This window comes from Centroberyx gerrardi, chromosome 9 (genome assembly GCF_048128805.1).
Source record: "Centroberyx gerrardi isolate f3 chromosome 9, fCenGer3.hap1.cur.20231027, whole genome shotgun sequence".
NCBI classification, from domain to species: Eukaryota; Metazoa; Chordata; class Actinopteri; order Beryciformes; family Berycidae; genus Centroberyx; species Centroberyx gerrardi.
In genome coordinates, this window is record NC_136005.1 from 25,793,078 (window position 1) to 25,809,105 (window position 16,028).

Sequence of the window (16,028 nt, forward strand, 5' to 3'; positions counted from 1 at the left end):
TTTGATACAGCTTACTACAGGCCAACTATTAATTTATATCATGAAGATTTTTGTCACCTTAAAAAATGGGTAAACTCTTCCACAAATATAAAGTTGGTCAAACTGGCTTTAGGTGGTTTACTCTCCTACAGAAATGAGTCCAGACGGCCAAATGCGCATTATGAATATATTTACAGATGAAAGATGTCAGAAAAAGAGACATTGTTGTAAAAAGGTCCATTAGTTATTTTATGGTTCTATGTTGCTAGCTGCTAGTTCTTAGAGTCAGAGAACAGCTGTGTCACATGTGATGCCACAGTGCAACATTCCCTGTTTAAATGCTGTTTCGAATGAGAATCATCACTTGTCCCAACAGACTTGACCTGACAGCACGCTTCGACTCAAGAGACATCTTCACATCGCTCGGCTATATTCATTTCTTCATACATTTAATCACTTATTAATTCATTTATTCTTTTATTTAATCATTTTTCGTTAATTCGTTCGTTTATTCGTTGATTTGTTTCGTTTTAGGTGGACTTTTTGTTTGTTTTTTGTCCGGTTTTTCTTTCGTTTTTTTTTTTTTTTTGTTAAATTTTCACAGGAAAAGCCGGACCTGGTTAGGACTTGGCACCATGGGTAGCATCCTCTCCAAACCGGTAAGACTGACTCATTTTCATCTTTGTAGTGGAACAAATTTGTCTTTCTTGTGCGTTTTCACGGTGTAACTTGAGCTACAAGTAAGAAACTTTGTGAAGGATGTGAAATGCAGTTCAGAAAAAAGTCGTGTGTCAAATGAGATGTGACGGTTCCGAGTAAAACACAGTAATTGTTTCATTAATTATGAATTATTGTGGATTTTTATGGGTCCGTGGGGTCAAAGTGTTGCTAGTTCACGGAGCTTCCCTCTAAGCTTCTCTACAGCGCGCGGACACTGGACTTGTTATTGTTTGAATGAAGCACGCGCTTTAGCTCGACCCGCTGTTCTGACTTTAGAATGCTTTTGACCTCAGAGCGAACATATACACACACACACACACACACACACACACACACACACACACACACACACACACACATGATGTTTCAATATTCAGAAGAAAAAAATGGTTTCTGCTGCAAGAGCCACGACCAGCGATATTATCTGTTTAGATAATAAATAAATAAAAACTTTATTTAGACAGCGCCTTTCCAAACAACCGTTTCAAAGTTCTTTACAAAGCAAATAAGATATTAAATAGATAGCATACAGTAAAAGTAGATGGAGGAAACAAAAACAAATGAAAATAAGAAAAAATTACAACAGGGATAAAACAGGACATAGAATTGCACATTATTATTAAACAGGGGCCATTCCTAAACAAAATTTTCTCTTTATTATATCTGAAGTACTCTTACTCCAATTAAGTAAATACTGTGTGTTTCAAAAGCGACTATACAATTTTTAGTTAACAATTACATTAAAAATAACAATTTCATGCTTCAGGATCCATTTCCTCTGTTCAGTCGTCCAATTAAGTGTACCTGCAGGAAAAATATTTAATAATACAGAGAAATATTATATATAAAACTGTATCGAATTTATTTGTATTCATACATTATGCCCTGATGAAGACATAGTGTAGAAACCATGGTCGAAACTTTGGCTCAGTAAATTATTATATGTATCCCATTATATAAGTGTGCTGCAACTCTCACTCTCAGCGATCTGGTGGAAGATTCTTGCTGCCTTCAGGTGCTGCTCGTTTGGTCGTACTTTCGATTGTTCCAGTCGTAAATACAACCCCTCGTGCATTCAAGTACTTTTTCAGTCAGAAATAACTAAATTGACCCTGCACAAAAGTAGCTTTTTTGGTGACTATTTTTTAAACCAAATGGTACAGAGCTACTTTGTGCTACAACAGCAGAATGAAGAGGAGAATATTCACAACAGTTTTGTAATTGATTTTTTAATAAGTGTATTAACTAAAGTTGTTGTGCGTGGCACCAAAAGTTAAACAAAAAGTGAGAATGTCACATCTTGGCTTCTTGGTTATCATGTAAAATTTGACTTTCCCATTGGTTTTTACCATTTTATTGGGTCGTTTAAGCGCGCTCTTCCATAATTACAATTTTTCTGACAGCATTTGAACGCAGCATCTGCTCGCTACTGTTGTGACTGTTGGCGCGGTGCAGAAGAAGTGCGGAAAATCTGGGAGATAAGGTAACCTAGGCCTGAATATTGGACTTTTGGACCCACAGTGCAATGGTTTGGCTTCAAAACATTTGTATTATGCTGTTTGGATTAATTTATGGTCATTTTTACCTTTTTGGAACTAAATAAACTATCTCTATTCACTCCAGTTGTTTTGGAAAAAGTTGCTATGAAGCTGCGCTAGCTAGCTTGATGTGTGTTATAAATACAAACTTCGCCAGTGTTTCAGCTGACAGGAGGGTCATTAGATAATAACAAAATTTCAATTTTTGGGTGAACTGTTTGTTTAAGAGAGCTAAAATCCACCAAATAAAATTACAAAGCACTTTGTTTAAATCCTTGATAATATTCATTGGACCAATGAGACATGAACAGATCTAGATATTCCTTCTGCTTTGGACAATGATACCAGACCAAACAAATAAATCTCTCATTAGCCATGGATTGGATTTTTTCTTCAATTGAACAAAAATAGGATTAAAATTCAAATCTCTCTGTGGTTCATCTTTATATATAATTATACCCAGGTACATTGCAGTATATTTTGATATTCACCTTGTTCTTTCTAACAGGCTGTTGATGATGGCACGTGGCCGACTCCTAGCCGTGTCTCATCCACCGTGGGGAAGAGACGCTCTTCTCTCAGCCTTTCTCCCCTCTCCTCTCCTTCCTCCTCCCCCTCCTCCACTTGTTCTCCCTCCTCCTCTCCCCTCTCCATCACCATCTCTTCCCTCTCTGCCTCCATCTCTTCCTTCTCTGCCACTATCTCTTCCCTCTCTGCCACTGTCTCTTCCCTCGAAACTGCCATCTCTCCCCTCTCCACTGCTTTTTTTCCCTCCTGCTCTTCCCCCTCCACCCCTGTTCCTCCCTCCTCCTCCTCTTCCCCCTCCACCTCCACCACTGTTTCTTCCTCCTCCTCCTCTCCCCCCTCCACCACTGTTTCCTCCTCCCCCTCCTCTCCCCCCTCCACCACTGTTTCCTCCTCCCCCTCCTCTCCCCCCTCCACCACTGTTTCCTCCTCCTCCTCCTCTCCCCCCTCCACCACTGTTTCCTCCTCCCCCTCCACCCCTGTTTCTCCCTCCTCCTCTCCCCTCTCCACCACCATCTCTCACCTCTCCACCCCCATCTCTTCCCTCTTTGCTTCCATCTGTTCCCTCTCTGTCTCCATCTCTTCCCTCGAAATTGCCATCTCTCCCCTCTCCACCACTCTTTCTCCTTCCACCTCCTCCCCCTCCACCTCCACCCCTGTTTCCTCCTCCTCCTCTCCCACCTCCACCACTGATTCTCCCTCCTCCTCTCCCCCCTCCACCACTGTTTCCTCCTCCTCTCCCACCTCCACCACTGTTTCTCCCTCCTCCTCCTCTCCCACTTCCACCCCTGTTTCTCCCTCCTCCTCCTCTCCCACCTCCACCCCTGTTTCTCCCTGCTCGTCTCCCCCCTCCACCCCTGTTTCTCCCTCCTCCTCCTCTCCCACCTCCACCACTGTTTCTCCCTGCTCGTCTTCCCCCTCCACCCCTGTTTCTCCCTCCTCCTCCTCTCCCCCCTCCACCCCTGTTTCTCCCTCCTCCTCTTCCCCCTCCACCACTGTTTCTCCCTCTTCCACCATCCGCCCCTTGAACTCCTCATCAGATCCAGACAGCCAGGACCTGGGTGTGGAGAACAGCGCCATCGACAGGTAGAATATGACGCAGGCTAATTAAGGCTAATGATATATTTTTACTGTGGCTTTCCAGCAGGAATCCAACCATCACTGAGAGCTCCATTCTCTTCCATTATTCAATTTGTCTGGTCAAACCAACTTAAAGGGACACTGTGATGTGTTGAATTCCCACTAAATACTGCTTGTTAGCACTGCTTTCATTCATTATGGAATTGGTTGCCATGGGTAGCCAATGAGGTAGCTGTCGACACATCAGTATCCATGACTTTCCATGAATGATGCTGCCAATACAAGCATGCCATTGTTTAGTTGACTGAAGTGTTTAGTTGATTCTCTGTTTTGTGTCCATCGGCTGAAGAAGAAAAATAACCCTTCAAGTCAAAAAGTCAAGGTTTCCCTTTAAGTGGCTTGTTTAAAGTGAATGAAAGTGGTTCCTGCGATGCTGAGAAATGTTGTGGGGTGATATTAACATTTTGAGATGAAACTGTAAGCATCATGTATGCCTCAGTATCATGGTCAGTGTGCCTGTGTAGCTGCTTTGTCCTAAATGAAGGTACACTGTTTTTTAGGATTCCAGCAGTTCCTGAGGCGCTTGGCCAGGAAGCACCGACCGAGTCTCCTGGCATCGCTGCCACAGCAGGTACATTTAATAACAGACATATTATGATATATATGTATGTATGATATATATAGATTTATTGTCCATGTGCCACTCCAAAACTGCTCTCTCATTAGTTCATGTTTTTCTCCTCATAAGTCTCCTTGGAGCTGCATTGCTCTGGATCTCTGGAGAGGTATTACTGTTTTTCTCCATGAAACAGGTTTCTCATACAGCAGTGGAAACCTAGGACAGTTTAGAGATCAGATATGTTGCTTACAGATACATTTCCAGTGAATATTCATGTTTTTCTGCCTTTGGCTCCATTATTTTTTGCGTTGCTCAGATCACATCCCTGCTAGTCTGCCTCTCTCTTACCCAGCCCCTCTCTTTCTCCTTCTCTCTCTCTCTCTCTCTCTCTCTCTCTCTCTCTCTCTCTCTCCATCTTTCAGGCCAGTGCAGGCAGAGGGCAAATCCTTCAAGTCCAGGAGCCTGCTGTCGTTCTTCAGCTGGTTCAGGAGGAGCAAGACCCAGAAAGGCCAGAAGAAGAAGCTGGGGTATGAGACAAAAATGAAATTGATCTACCTTCATTCAATTCCTGTTTAATTAGTATACGGCAAACAAAATCCAAGCAGGAAAATTGTAATTATTCTAATTGCACTTGACAGTATTAGCATATTGGAAAAGCAAAGTTTTAGACTGAGGTCATCTCTAAGACTTGGCAGAGTTCATTTTCTCATCACTGCCTATTTAGTTCATTATGCCCATTTGGTAGACTGGACAGTTTGGATATCTGAGGTTCAGATAAGTCAGTCATATCACTGCCATTACAAACCATGATTTTTCATCAGGTGTTGTGCATAGTTTCAGTCAGATCAGTTTTCATAAAGAATTGCTCTAGGTTCATTAAAAGCACCTTGGGCAACAGAACATATTATAAAGTATATATATTTTTATTGATGTGCTTTTCGTCTCAGGTTGCCAAACGTTGGGAACACCTGCTTCTTGAACGCCACTCTCCAGGCCCTGTACAGCATCCCAAGCTTCTGTGCTGACATCATGGGGCAGGAGGTGCTGTGGAGCCCCAAGACCAAAACCAGCCTGAAGCTGCAGAGGTACAGTAGAGCAAGAGATCTTCACCCCACACACTAGGCTACAGGTTGACTGAGTGATTCATTGCTTTACTGATTGTTCCCTTGGTATTAAAAGCAAGTCATAAATACTTGTGCTCTCAATCTCCTGTTCTCCAGGTACTTTGGGGAGCTGTACAAGGCGAGGCAGGGTCACAGCTCCTACCATGGAAAGAGGAGGCTGCTGAGGTCGGTCAAGAGCAGCTTGGCCGTGTTCAACGAGGAGTACGAGGAAGACTTTCAGCAGGTACAAAAATGAGTCTAGCATTCATGATTTCTTTTGTACTGCAGTATTTGTGTGATAAACATATTTTAATGGCTTGCTGATCTCTTACAGGATGCCCATGAGTTCCTGATGCTCTTCCTCATGGGCATGAAAATGCAGGGCGAGACGCAGCAGGGGACGTCCACAACACCGGACTACGTTTGTCCCACTCTGAACTTTGAGTTCAAGCTGCAGTCTGTCCGCACCTGCTCCAGGTAACTCAACAGCAAACTGCATTTACTATACTCATGATGTTTTATCTGAACAATCACAGAATTAAACATGAAACAACAAAGTACATCACTTATCACTGAGGTTCACAGAACTGTCCGGTGATCTGAGTTAAAGTATTTTTCTCCTCCATGTTTGTTTTTAAAGCTGTGGTGACAAAGTCTTCCAGGAGGAGGGGCACAACAACCTGTCTCTGGACCTCTCCTCCTGCCTGACCGACAGCCTCGCACTCTACTTCAAAGTCAGTATACAGAGGATCAGTTCAGTTCTCCATACACACACACACGCACACACACACACATCTATGTTAGTGACTCTGTGTCTTGTTCCTTAGGCATCAGAACTGGAGTGTACCTGCTGGCAGTGCCTTGGCCACCAGGCGACAGTGTCCAGAGGTTTCCTCACTCTACCCAGGTAAGTCCCATACATGAACCTGCCCATGATGTTGTAAACTACACTGTCTTTCTATAGTATGTGTTAATGGTACTCTCTCTTTTAATAGAGTGCTAGTGCTTCACATGAAGCGCTTCTGCCACGATGGGGAAGAGCTGAGGAGAGTGGATGATGCTGTCTGCATCCCTCCAGTCCTTTCTCTGGCCTCCCTGTTGGAAGAGCAGCAGGATGTACTGAGGTAAACCATTACACTCCATATTGGAACAACTGCAATAATAACTTTAAACATACTATATACATATTTATTGAGTAAATTTCACCAGAAATACCATGAAACGGTTTAATGTACATTAAATGCATGTTATACCATCCAAAACAACTCTAAACAATGTAATGGAGTTATTTTGATTATTCTCACTTCTCTGATTGAAAAGCTTTTCTCTTTCTAGTTCTTTTGAATGAGCTCATGACTGTCTGTCAAACTGGCTTATACAGGACTTATAGATTTAAGAAACTATAGTCTACTAGCATGAATGAGCACCTGCCTATTACTGTACACGTATGTCAGTTTCCTATATATATTTGTCTTGAATATCACAATGATCAAAATGGATGCTCTTTCATTCAAAGCTCCCCAGGAGGCAGGAAGGTGTCGCCTCAGGCAAAATCCCTCCCAAGCACAGGTAAGAGAAATTGTGCAATTTAATCTAACTAGAAACACCCAACTTTAGTTTGTAAGTTTCCAAGTAAAAGAAGATTCTGTGGTGTGTTTCTCAGCATCAGTCGATCAGCTGGAGAGCTCAGGAGACAGAGACAGATCCCAGCAGGGAGCTTCTGTGGTGAGAGAGAAATAGGGAGAGACAGCAGAGATGGAGAAAGAAAATAAATGTATAAGAGAGAGAAAACAGTCATTTTTCAATGAACTTTTGAGAGAAAATGTACTGAATAGTTACTCATGGATAGAGTAGTTTAAGAGCCTTATTAAAAAGGAAATGAACCCCTCATCACTCACCATGTTTCTTTACAGCAGGATCACAGTGTCCAGAGCAGCTACCGCCTCTCTGCAGTCGTCTCTCACCTCGGGGAGAGCATCGACTGCGGTAATTAATGTCACATACATCAGACATAAATATGGATCTGGGACACACACACACACATATAAACAAACACACCAAATAAAGTTTAATCTGCACTGTGTTTCATGTGTCCCACACAGGTCACTACGTCAGTGACGTCGTCGAGGGACACGGCGGGGAATGGGTGACCCTCGATGACTCCCGTGTGACGAGGACAGACGAGGCCGCGGTCCTGAAGGACAGAGAGGACACCGCTTACCTCCTGTTCTATGTCCTCAGGTAAGGCTTTGCCCTCACTGCTTACAAGAGGAATCAATGAACTGGTCTGTTTTAGCCTTCAAGCAAACTGTAAGTAAGAGTAAGTCTTCTTTGTCCTCTTTTCCTCTAGTGGTGCAGGTGAGGGGGACCCTGCACCTCTGTAGCAGGAACAGGAGTCATCAGGAGCTGTTTGCACCACCACCAGCTGTTTGCTCCTTAGTACGGTGGCCATTTTAGGACATCCTCAGCCGCCTTTGTCATTCGTAGATCTACTTTGTCAGATTTAGATGGACTTGTATCAGGTTTAGCTGTGTTTTGTCAGACTTAGATGGAGTTGTATCAGGTTTAGATGACAAAACACAGCTAAACCCAACACAAGTCCATCTAAATTTGACAAAGTAGATCTACGAATGACAAAGGCAGCTGAGGATGTCCTAAAATGGCCACCGTAGTTTAGTTCTTTTGTACATAGTTCTTTTTTCACTTGCACCTTTAAATTAGGCACTTAAAGGATAACGCTGGTGTTTTTTAATGCATTTCTTACCGTCAGCAAATTCTATGAAAATAACAAAATCAACAATGCGTGTGCTCTACTCTCATTACTTTTCGACTTCCCACGTTCCCTTTTTAGCCTTCAACACGGAAGTCACTGGCTCCAGTTGTAAGCTAAAAACCTTGAAATACAGCTCACAAAGACATAGTTTCTTTTTTAAAGATCGCTAACTGTTACCACGAAAAGTCAGACTGTTGTAGTTATTACCAAATCTAATTCAAATGGGAACAAATTTTTCATTACTATTTTCAGTGCTACGGAACTACTTTCCTGAGATGGAAAACGTGTTTACGGTCGGCTTATTAAGTTGTTTGAGGAAAAAGTCGGCCGGCCCGGTGCATCGTGATGATGAAATATGCTGCCAGAGCAACGGCATGGCTCTGTGACGTGTTTTTAATAGTTTTTTTAATAGAATGGAGTTCTATGGCTGCTGAGACATGGCTGTATTGGGCATCGGCTACACGGACGAGACTTGTTGGCAAATCAAAATCATTGCTGATTTTGTTATTTTCATAGGATTTGTTGACGGAAAGAAATGCTTTAAAAAACACCAGCATTATCCTTTAAGCAATAAATTAGTTTTTCTGAACTAAAAAAGCTTTTTTGTCCTAGCCTTTTATTTGCAGTGTGCAGAATTATTTTCCCATTTTTCTAGTTTGCAATACTTTGATTCTGTTTATCAATTACAAGATTTGACAGTATTATTGTTTTGATAGTCAAGACTGAAACAAGTCAATGTTACTCTCCTAATTGCTACTCTATAAACTTTACGGTATAGTGCATGGATTTAACTATAGAATTCAAAGAAATAAAAAGTCAAAGGTTGTGTTGTAAAACAGAATCAGTACAAGCTTATCAATATTTTCTTACACTCCTAGAAGATACTGCCAGCCAAACTGATACTGCCATTAGAGTCTTTCACTTCACCAAGAATGAAAGTGAAAACTTAATGTGCAACTTGATTGCAAAATTTAAAGTTCAACTTAAATGTTCCACTAAGACTTTGGTTCTCAATCTGGGTTCAACACAAAACTGTTGTCCTTGAAATACACACCAACCTGAAAGCATTTGTATATTCCCGTCTCTGATATGAGCTGAGTATCTAAAGCCTTGTCAAGAATGTGTTTGACTTAAAAGCTGCTGCAAAACTTTAACAGTGGAACATACTGCAGCGTCCTTCTTTCTTCAGCATCCAAGATAAATTCTGTTGGCTCCACTACTTTGAAATGTTCTTATTAGTAGTTTTTACCCTTTAAAGCAGTGACATGATGACAGCCTTCCCAATGTCCTTGTACACAGGATTAGAAATGCACAATGCAGATACGAGTTCTTCAGTGATTCTCTGGTCAACCTGTAGGTTCAATGTGTCACATATCATTTTTTATACCAGACAAAGATGCTGTGCTTTGTTCAAGACGTGTCAAGAGGGTTGCAAATGTCTAAATTATACACAAATGTCAGTCGATGTTTATATTGAGCCTTATTGAGTGGTTTAGTCCGCTAAATGTGATATGGCTAAACTTAAAGACCAACACTGATTTTGTTCTTCAGTCCAGAACTCTCACATCCCATTTGCATAAGGACCTTCTGAATAAATTCATAATAATATCTGAGCTCTTTTGGGTATGCTAAATTCAGAGCGTAGATTACTCCCAGCATCATAGCCTGTCCACCTTCCTTCTTGATGGCCTCTATACCCTGATGCTCCTCTGTCGGTCCCTCATGATGAATATATTCTCAGTTCAACATAGTCAGAGTATCTCTGTGATAGCCGGCTTCACAAAACCAAACAGCAATTCTATCTAACCGGTCTCAAGAAGGAGGTCGTTAACTGGCTCTGTCAACCCAGGATTTACCAATCCAGCTATGAGCTCACATGGAAGAGGCGGGATTTGGAACAAATAACCAATCACATGCAACATGGACAGATCAAGAGCAGCATATTTTAAAAGATAAGATGAAAGGAAAAGTAGCATTATTCAGTGGGGAAAAGGCAGTAGAGTGTAAGCACACAACTTGAAGATAAAAATAGTAGAAAATAATCCAAAAATAAAATCAGCAGACTGAATAATTGTCATTAGGCTTATCTCTGCCCCATCATTAAAACACACTGTTCATTCTTCTCACTTATACAATATTGTATCGTCACACTGAGGCTGTGAAAAGATTTTATATTCATAAAATCTACCTCATGTTCTCAATGGGAATATGAGTGCAGACGTCTATTGCATATGGAAGAATTTCAATACTTAATATACAACATCAAATTTCATTCACCATTGATAACTATGGTTAACTAATGTAAGCGACCTGCTATTTGTTAGATGTCCTCTTTTATAACCAGAGTGGGTGGAGCGGAAATGCTACAAACATTTATTATATCTCTGATCTAATAAATGATGATGAAAATCAAAGTGGTTCTGCTGGTCTCTAAATACGTGGACCTGCGAACAGTCCTTCTTTCTTGGCCTATCTGTTTATTCAGCAGTTTCTCCCTGTACAGTTCTTGTTGTTACCTGTTACTTTCATTTGAAAGCAGTGTTGTTGTTCATATTGGGATCCTGTAGGAATGGTGACTCCATTTGTCCAGAGAGCTGATTGGTGCAGATACGGGCCTTTTATAGGTTTATTTTATAGGTTTATATATAACCTGCTCCAGAGCAGGTTAGCTGTGCAGCATAGGTTACCATGGCGATCTACCAAGGTTAAAAGTGAGTCACCTTCATGAGACAGAAAAGCCCAAATTTAGCTCACTAAACTGGCTTTGTGAGACAGGTCCCAAGTCATTAGTGTCACCTTTAGATTGTTGTTACCCACAAGCACCTTACAGACCCCAGCCTCTAAGTCAGCAGTGTTTCCACTGAGGTGCATCAGTAAGAAAAACAATTCAGAGCTGTTGGTATTTAGCAGTGATCAACTCACCAATATTACACCTCAATAGCCAGACTGGTTACCCTCTTCATCCCTGTAAGTTTTGTTTACGCATATACTGTGTGCCCTTGTTTCGTTTCAGTCAGTGGTGTCAATCGGTAAACTGAACACCTGGCACAATGAAAAGGTTACTTTATATATTCATTTATACGCATAGAGCTGACAAGACAGATAAACCAGGCTTCAGAGGAAGGTATGTACTGCTGCATTAAATATATGACAAGGTGAACGTATTGAATGCACTTACCAAGGGCTTCTGAGGTCCTCGGGAAGGACCTCAATATGACACTAATACTACCACCAAACCCAATACCACATACCAATTTGGACCTGGCTCCAAATTTTCAAATTAATAATTGAACCAATGGCACTCTATAGTAGGCCTAGGGAAGACTGGCACCAAAAGCAAAATAGATTTGTCAAACTTGAGAAAAACATCCAATTGAGGTACAAAGAAATGCTCTGAACTCTTGAGTGTATAGCAGAATTAGCCAAATATCCACTAATAATCAACCACCAAAAAACAAGCCATCAAATTTTATAATAATCATTTAAAAAAGCAGCCCCCACTCCTGCCACTATGAAGCCCCGAAATGCTGAGAGCTGAACAGAGAGAAGATCCTGGGACTCAGATCAGCCAACACCATCAAACCCTCACTTCATCTGACCCAACCAAAAAAATACGCTGCTTAAACAATATAAAACCATGAAAATGTATTTAAAATGAAAGATAAATTCTGATTGTACACATTATACATTGCCAGCATAAACTGTATAAAGACTGGTATTTGAAAAGCCTAATTCATAGCCTAACATATAGCTATAAAGTTGTCTTAATAATTATTTCTTGTTTACTTTTTTCTTTTTGAAGTTTAAAAATAGTATAACGATGAGTTAGATATTTTTGTGACATAAAATGAACACTAGTTCACAAAGAAAAACTGTAAAAATATATCTATTTACATTGCCTAGTATAATTTTAATAACATGATGTACCGTTTTACTTAAAATATTATTTGAATGTAGTTACTATTCATTGACTGTCAAATTAGGCTTTCTCACTATCATTTTTAGCCTCACAACAACTTAAAAATGACACTATTTTGGATGACTTTTATGTGCGGACCATAATGACAGTAGTTAGTCAGCAGGCGGTGCTGAAGGTACATTGGTATGGCATTGCATGCAGAATCAAGTATGTATAGCTGCAGAGTTGCTGGAGAGACCTTCACAAATCATTTATTACACTAGTGAAAGTAGCTCTTTACAAACACAATTCAATTTTTCTTGCTTGTGTAGTCTACTTTTTACACTCAAATAATATGATAGAGAATTATCTTGATAAGAGAGTGAAGATGAGTTGAAAGAATAACTAAACCCCAAACCCAAATCTGTGTAAAGCCTGACACTTGCTCTTTAACCACAGACTGCAGTTCTACTATTGACCACACGGTGGTGCTCTAGATCCATTCGGCCTTATGTCCATCGGGCACCGTTTAGGTGCTAGGAGTGCTGAACAGATGCTTATGGGAATAGATGGATGTAGTTCCTGCTGTTGCTGGTAGAAAAATCCAAGGAAGGCATTGTTAAATGTAAGGACAAAATTAATGAAAATGGAGTCCAATATTCATGATTTTAATGGGAGTCCAGTGATGGTGGGCTTCTCTCCTGATTGGGAGGCACAACAAGCCATCCTGCCTGTGCTTCTCAAGTCTATGTGGAAAGTGAACATTGTCTTGCAGTTTATTTTTAATCTGCACAGCAACTTTTCAGAGGATACCAGTAGGCACTTTTTTTTATCCTCTCCATCTTTTCCCCTCACTCCATGCATTTTTAGATTCCATTTGTGGCTAAGATGCTGCACTTCCTCTAAGATATTCTTGAGCTGTTTTAGCAGAAAATCTGCCTGATTCCTTATTTAGATATATTCATGTTATGGGACTTTACCTTGGAAATGAGACCTTCCACAGTGAGGACTGATTTCGAAGTGGGGTCTGTCACTTTCGCAATGGCAACACCTTTTTGATGTATAGCTTCATTTTTGATTGACAGAGCTTGAATGCTGGTCAGCGTCATACTGGAAACGTCACCTGCAATTGTTGTTTTCTTTTCTGGAGGGCTTTTGTTTGGAGTCAGGATTAGAGGAGTAGACTGAGAGGAATTCATTGTCACTGGTGGATGATGTGCATGGCCTACAAGTCTCTTGGGCTTCACAGGCTTGCACAAGTGGAGGACCACCAAAGCCCCCAGAAAAGCTGCACAGAAGGCATCAAGATGACTGGATCATTCTACTCTGTTACGAGCCAGGGGCCTGGCTGGGTCACCATCAGGTGGCACTGCTGCTGCTTGAATGGAGATAGGGATTTAGCAGTGGTGGCACTCTGCAATCTGTGATGCATGATCACTACCGTCCCAGATCAGAATGGAGGAGCTCAGATGTTGCTGACACATCTATCTCATTGTATGCCTGCTGGATCGTGTATCGGATCATGTCTATTATCTGGTGTGACTGGTCTGGCTTCCTACAAACTTGTGTACAATGAATGTGCACCTTCATGGCCCTGTACGGACACAGTGGCAACAGTCTCTACTAGTCCCTCACCGTCTGGGGAGTGTGTAAAGAGTGGAGCGGACTGCCCGGTTTAGATGAAACCCAGACAGCAATTTAGGAAGGGATCCTTGGTTTGAATGCGAAGACCACCCTGTGTGATGCGGCATGAAGTTGCAGAGACACTCAGGCACCCACAAAGCCGACAGTTACCCCATTCTCCCGGCTGATGTCACTGCCAGCAAAGCAGATTTTGAGTGACAGTCACCCCAGATACACGGACTCGAGGAGCTCAAAGGTGGTGTGCAACAGCGTAACTAGGACCCTCTCAAAGTCCCACAGAGGGACGTTGGGGGGGTTCCACTGGGAGCCGTAAGCCTCCAAGTACTGATGAGAAATTGCTTAATCAATCTTGCGTTCTTCCACGCGGGCCACTTTAATCGCTGCTGCCATTCCTCTGAAGATACTGCATCCAACAGCTCCCGCAAGCTGCATCCATATCGAATGGCTCTTAGCGTCTTGTGGAGGCAACTGCTCTTCACTACAGCTTAGTATTCTGTTGAGAATTCCATAAACCGAAGATGCACTGAGTCATTTCAGATGCCCCAGATTCAGATAAGAGCTTTGAATACATTTTAAAAACAAAATTGCAGTTTGTTAGGCTTGGGGGGGAGCTACGTCATACTGATTTTGCCTCTTTTGTTTGTTCAAAGGAATCTGTGATTGTGAAGATTACCTATCATCACCTGCACATGGCCCAACACAGCACACATACACACAGCCACACACACACACACACACCCCACACATACCCTCATCCCACATGGACACACCACCCCACACACATATACATGCACATACACACACACACACTTTACTTTGTGCAAATCAGTGTCTAAGCAGCCACCTGCAGTCCTCCATTAGCTGGCAAGGAAATGGAATTTAAGAGATTCAGACCATGAAATGTGGCCAATAATGCCAGCTCTAATATAGAGCTGTGCTGAATCCCAATGATGCGATAACTGTTCTGTCAAATTCAACTAGTATAACATTACCTGGCTCTCTCTCCCCTTCCAAACTGTAGCGGCTTTACCTGACTCTCTCTCCCTTTGCAAACTATAGTGGCTTGACCTGGTTCTTTCTCCTACATCAAAGTATTCGTTGTTGTTAATTGTCAATCATATACCCCATCGAACCAGCTGTATTAATATGCAGTAGAGCTGTCAACAGTTGAAGCCATTAAATTAATTAAAGCTGTACTCGACTAGTTCGGCCAGAGAAGAAGTGACAAAACAAAACTTAAGAGTAAAATACAAAACTGTTTCCTAAACAGTAGTGAGGAAGCTGGACACACTAACGATGGCTGAACCTGCTGCGATAAGATGTTTTTTCACCACCTCCACCCCCACCAGCCACTAAGAAGAAGACATTTAGGTCCGAGGAGTGTGCAGTTAACTCCTTCAAGTCCTTCAAACTTTCAAAAATTCAGTTATCTCTGCCACTTGGGGCCGCCAAAGTGCGAAGTTGAGTAGTGCAGCTTTAGTACAAAGACAGGCTGTCCATTCAAGCATCACAGACAGCATATATTCCAGTTGAGGCTTTAAGTTGGGTGCTGCTAATTGTTCTGTGTGAATTGTGATTACATTTCATGGAGATGTCTTTATGGTCTTCTAGTTCAAGTTCAAGTTCGTTTATTTATATAGCCCTTTATCACAAGCATGTCTCAGAGGACTTTACAGAGGATGTGTCTAGCTAGATCTAACTAAACACAATCAATGGTGAACAAAATTATATAGGAAAAGCATAGCGAAAAACACAGGGTAGGCAAGAGCAGATTTTAGCAAGACAAACAATCTACCTATTCTACATAGCCTAACCTACCCGGCACCCCCAGCCTTAGACCCTAATGCACACAAGGAAAAACTCCCAAGAGAAACCTTAGTAGGAAAACTTGTAAGAAACCTTGGGCGGGCTGAGGCAGATAGGGATCCCCCCCGGGACGGCTTAGCGTGCAATAGGTGCCGGGCAAAACATTGACAGAGTCATGGGCAACAATGATGACAGGAGAAAACAGAGAGAGACAAAAAGAAGGAGAGGCAGCATGCGGCGATGAGAAGGGGCTGAGGTCAGCGCTAAAAATTCAGTGAAACGAGGGCAGCAGTCGTAATTCAGCGTCCAGGTGGGAGCAGCGGAAGGGAAGAGCAAGGCCAGC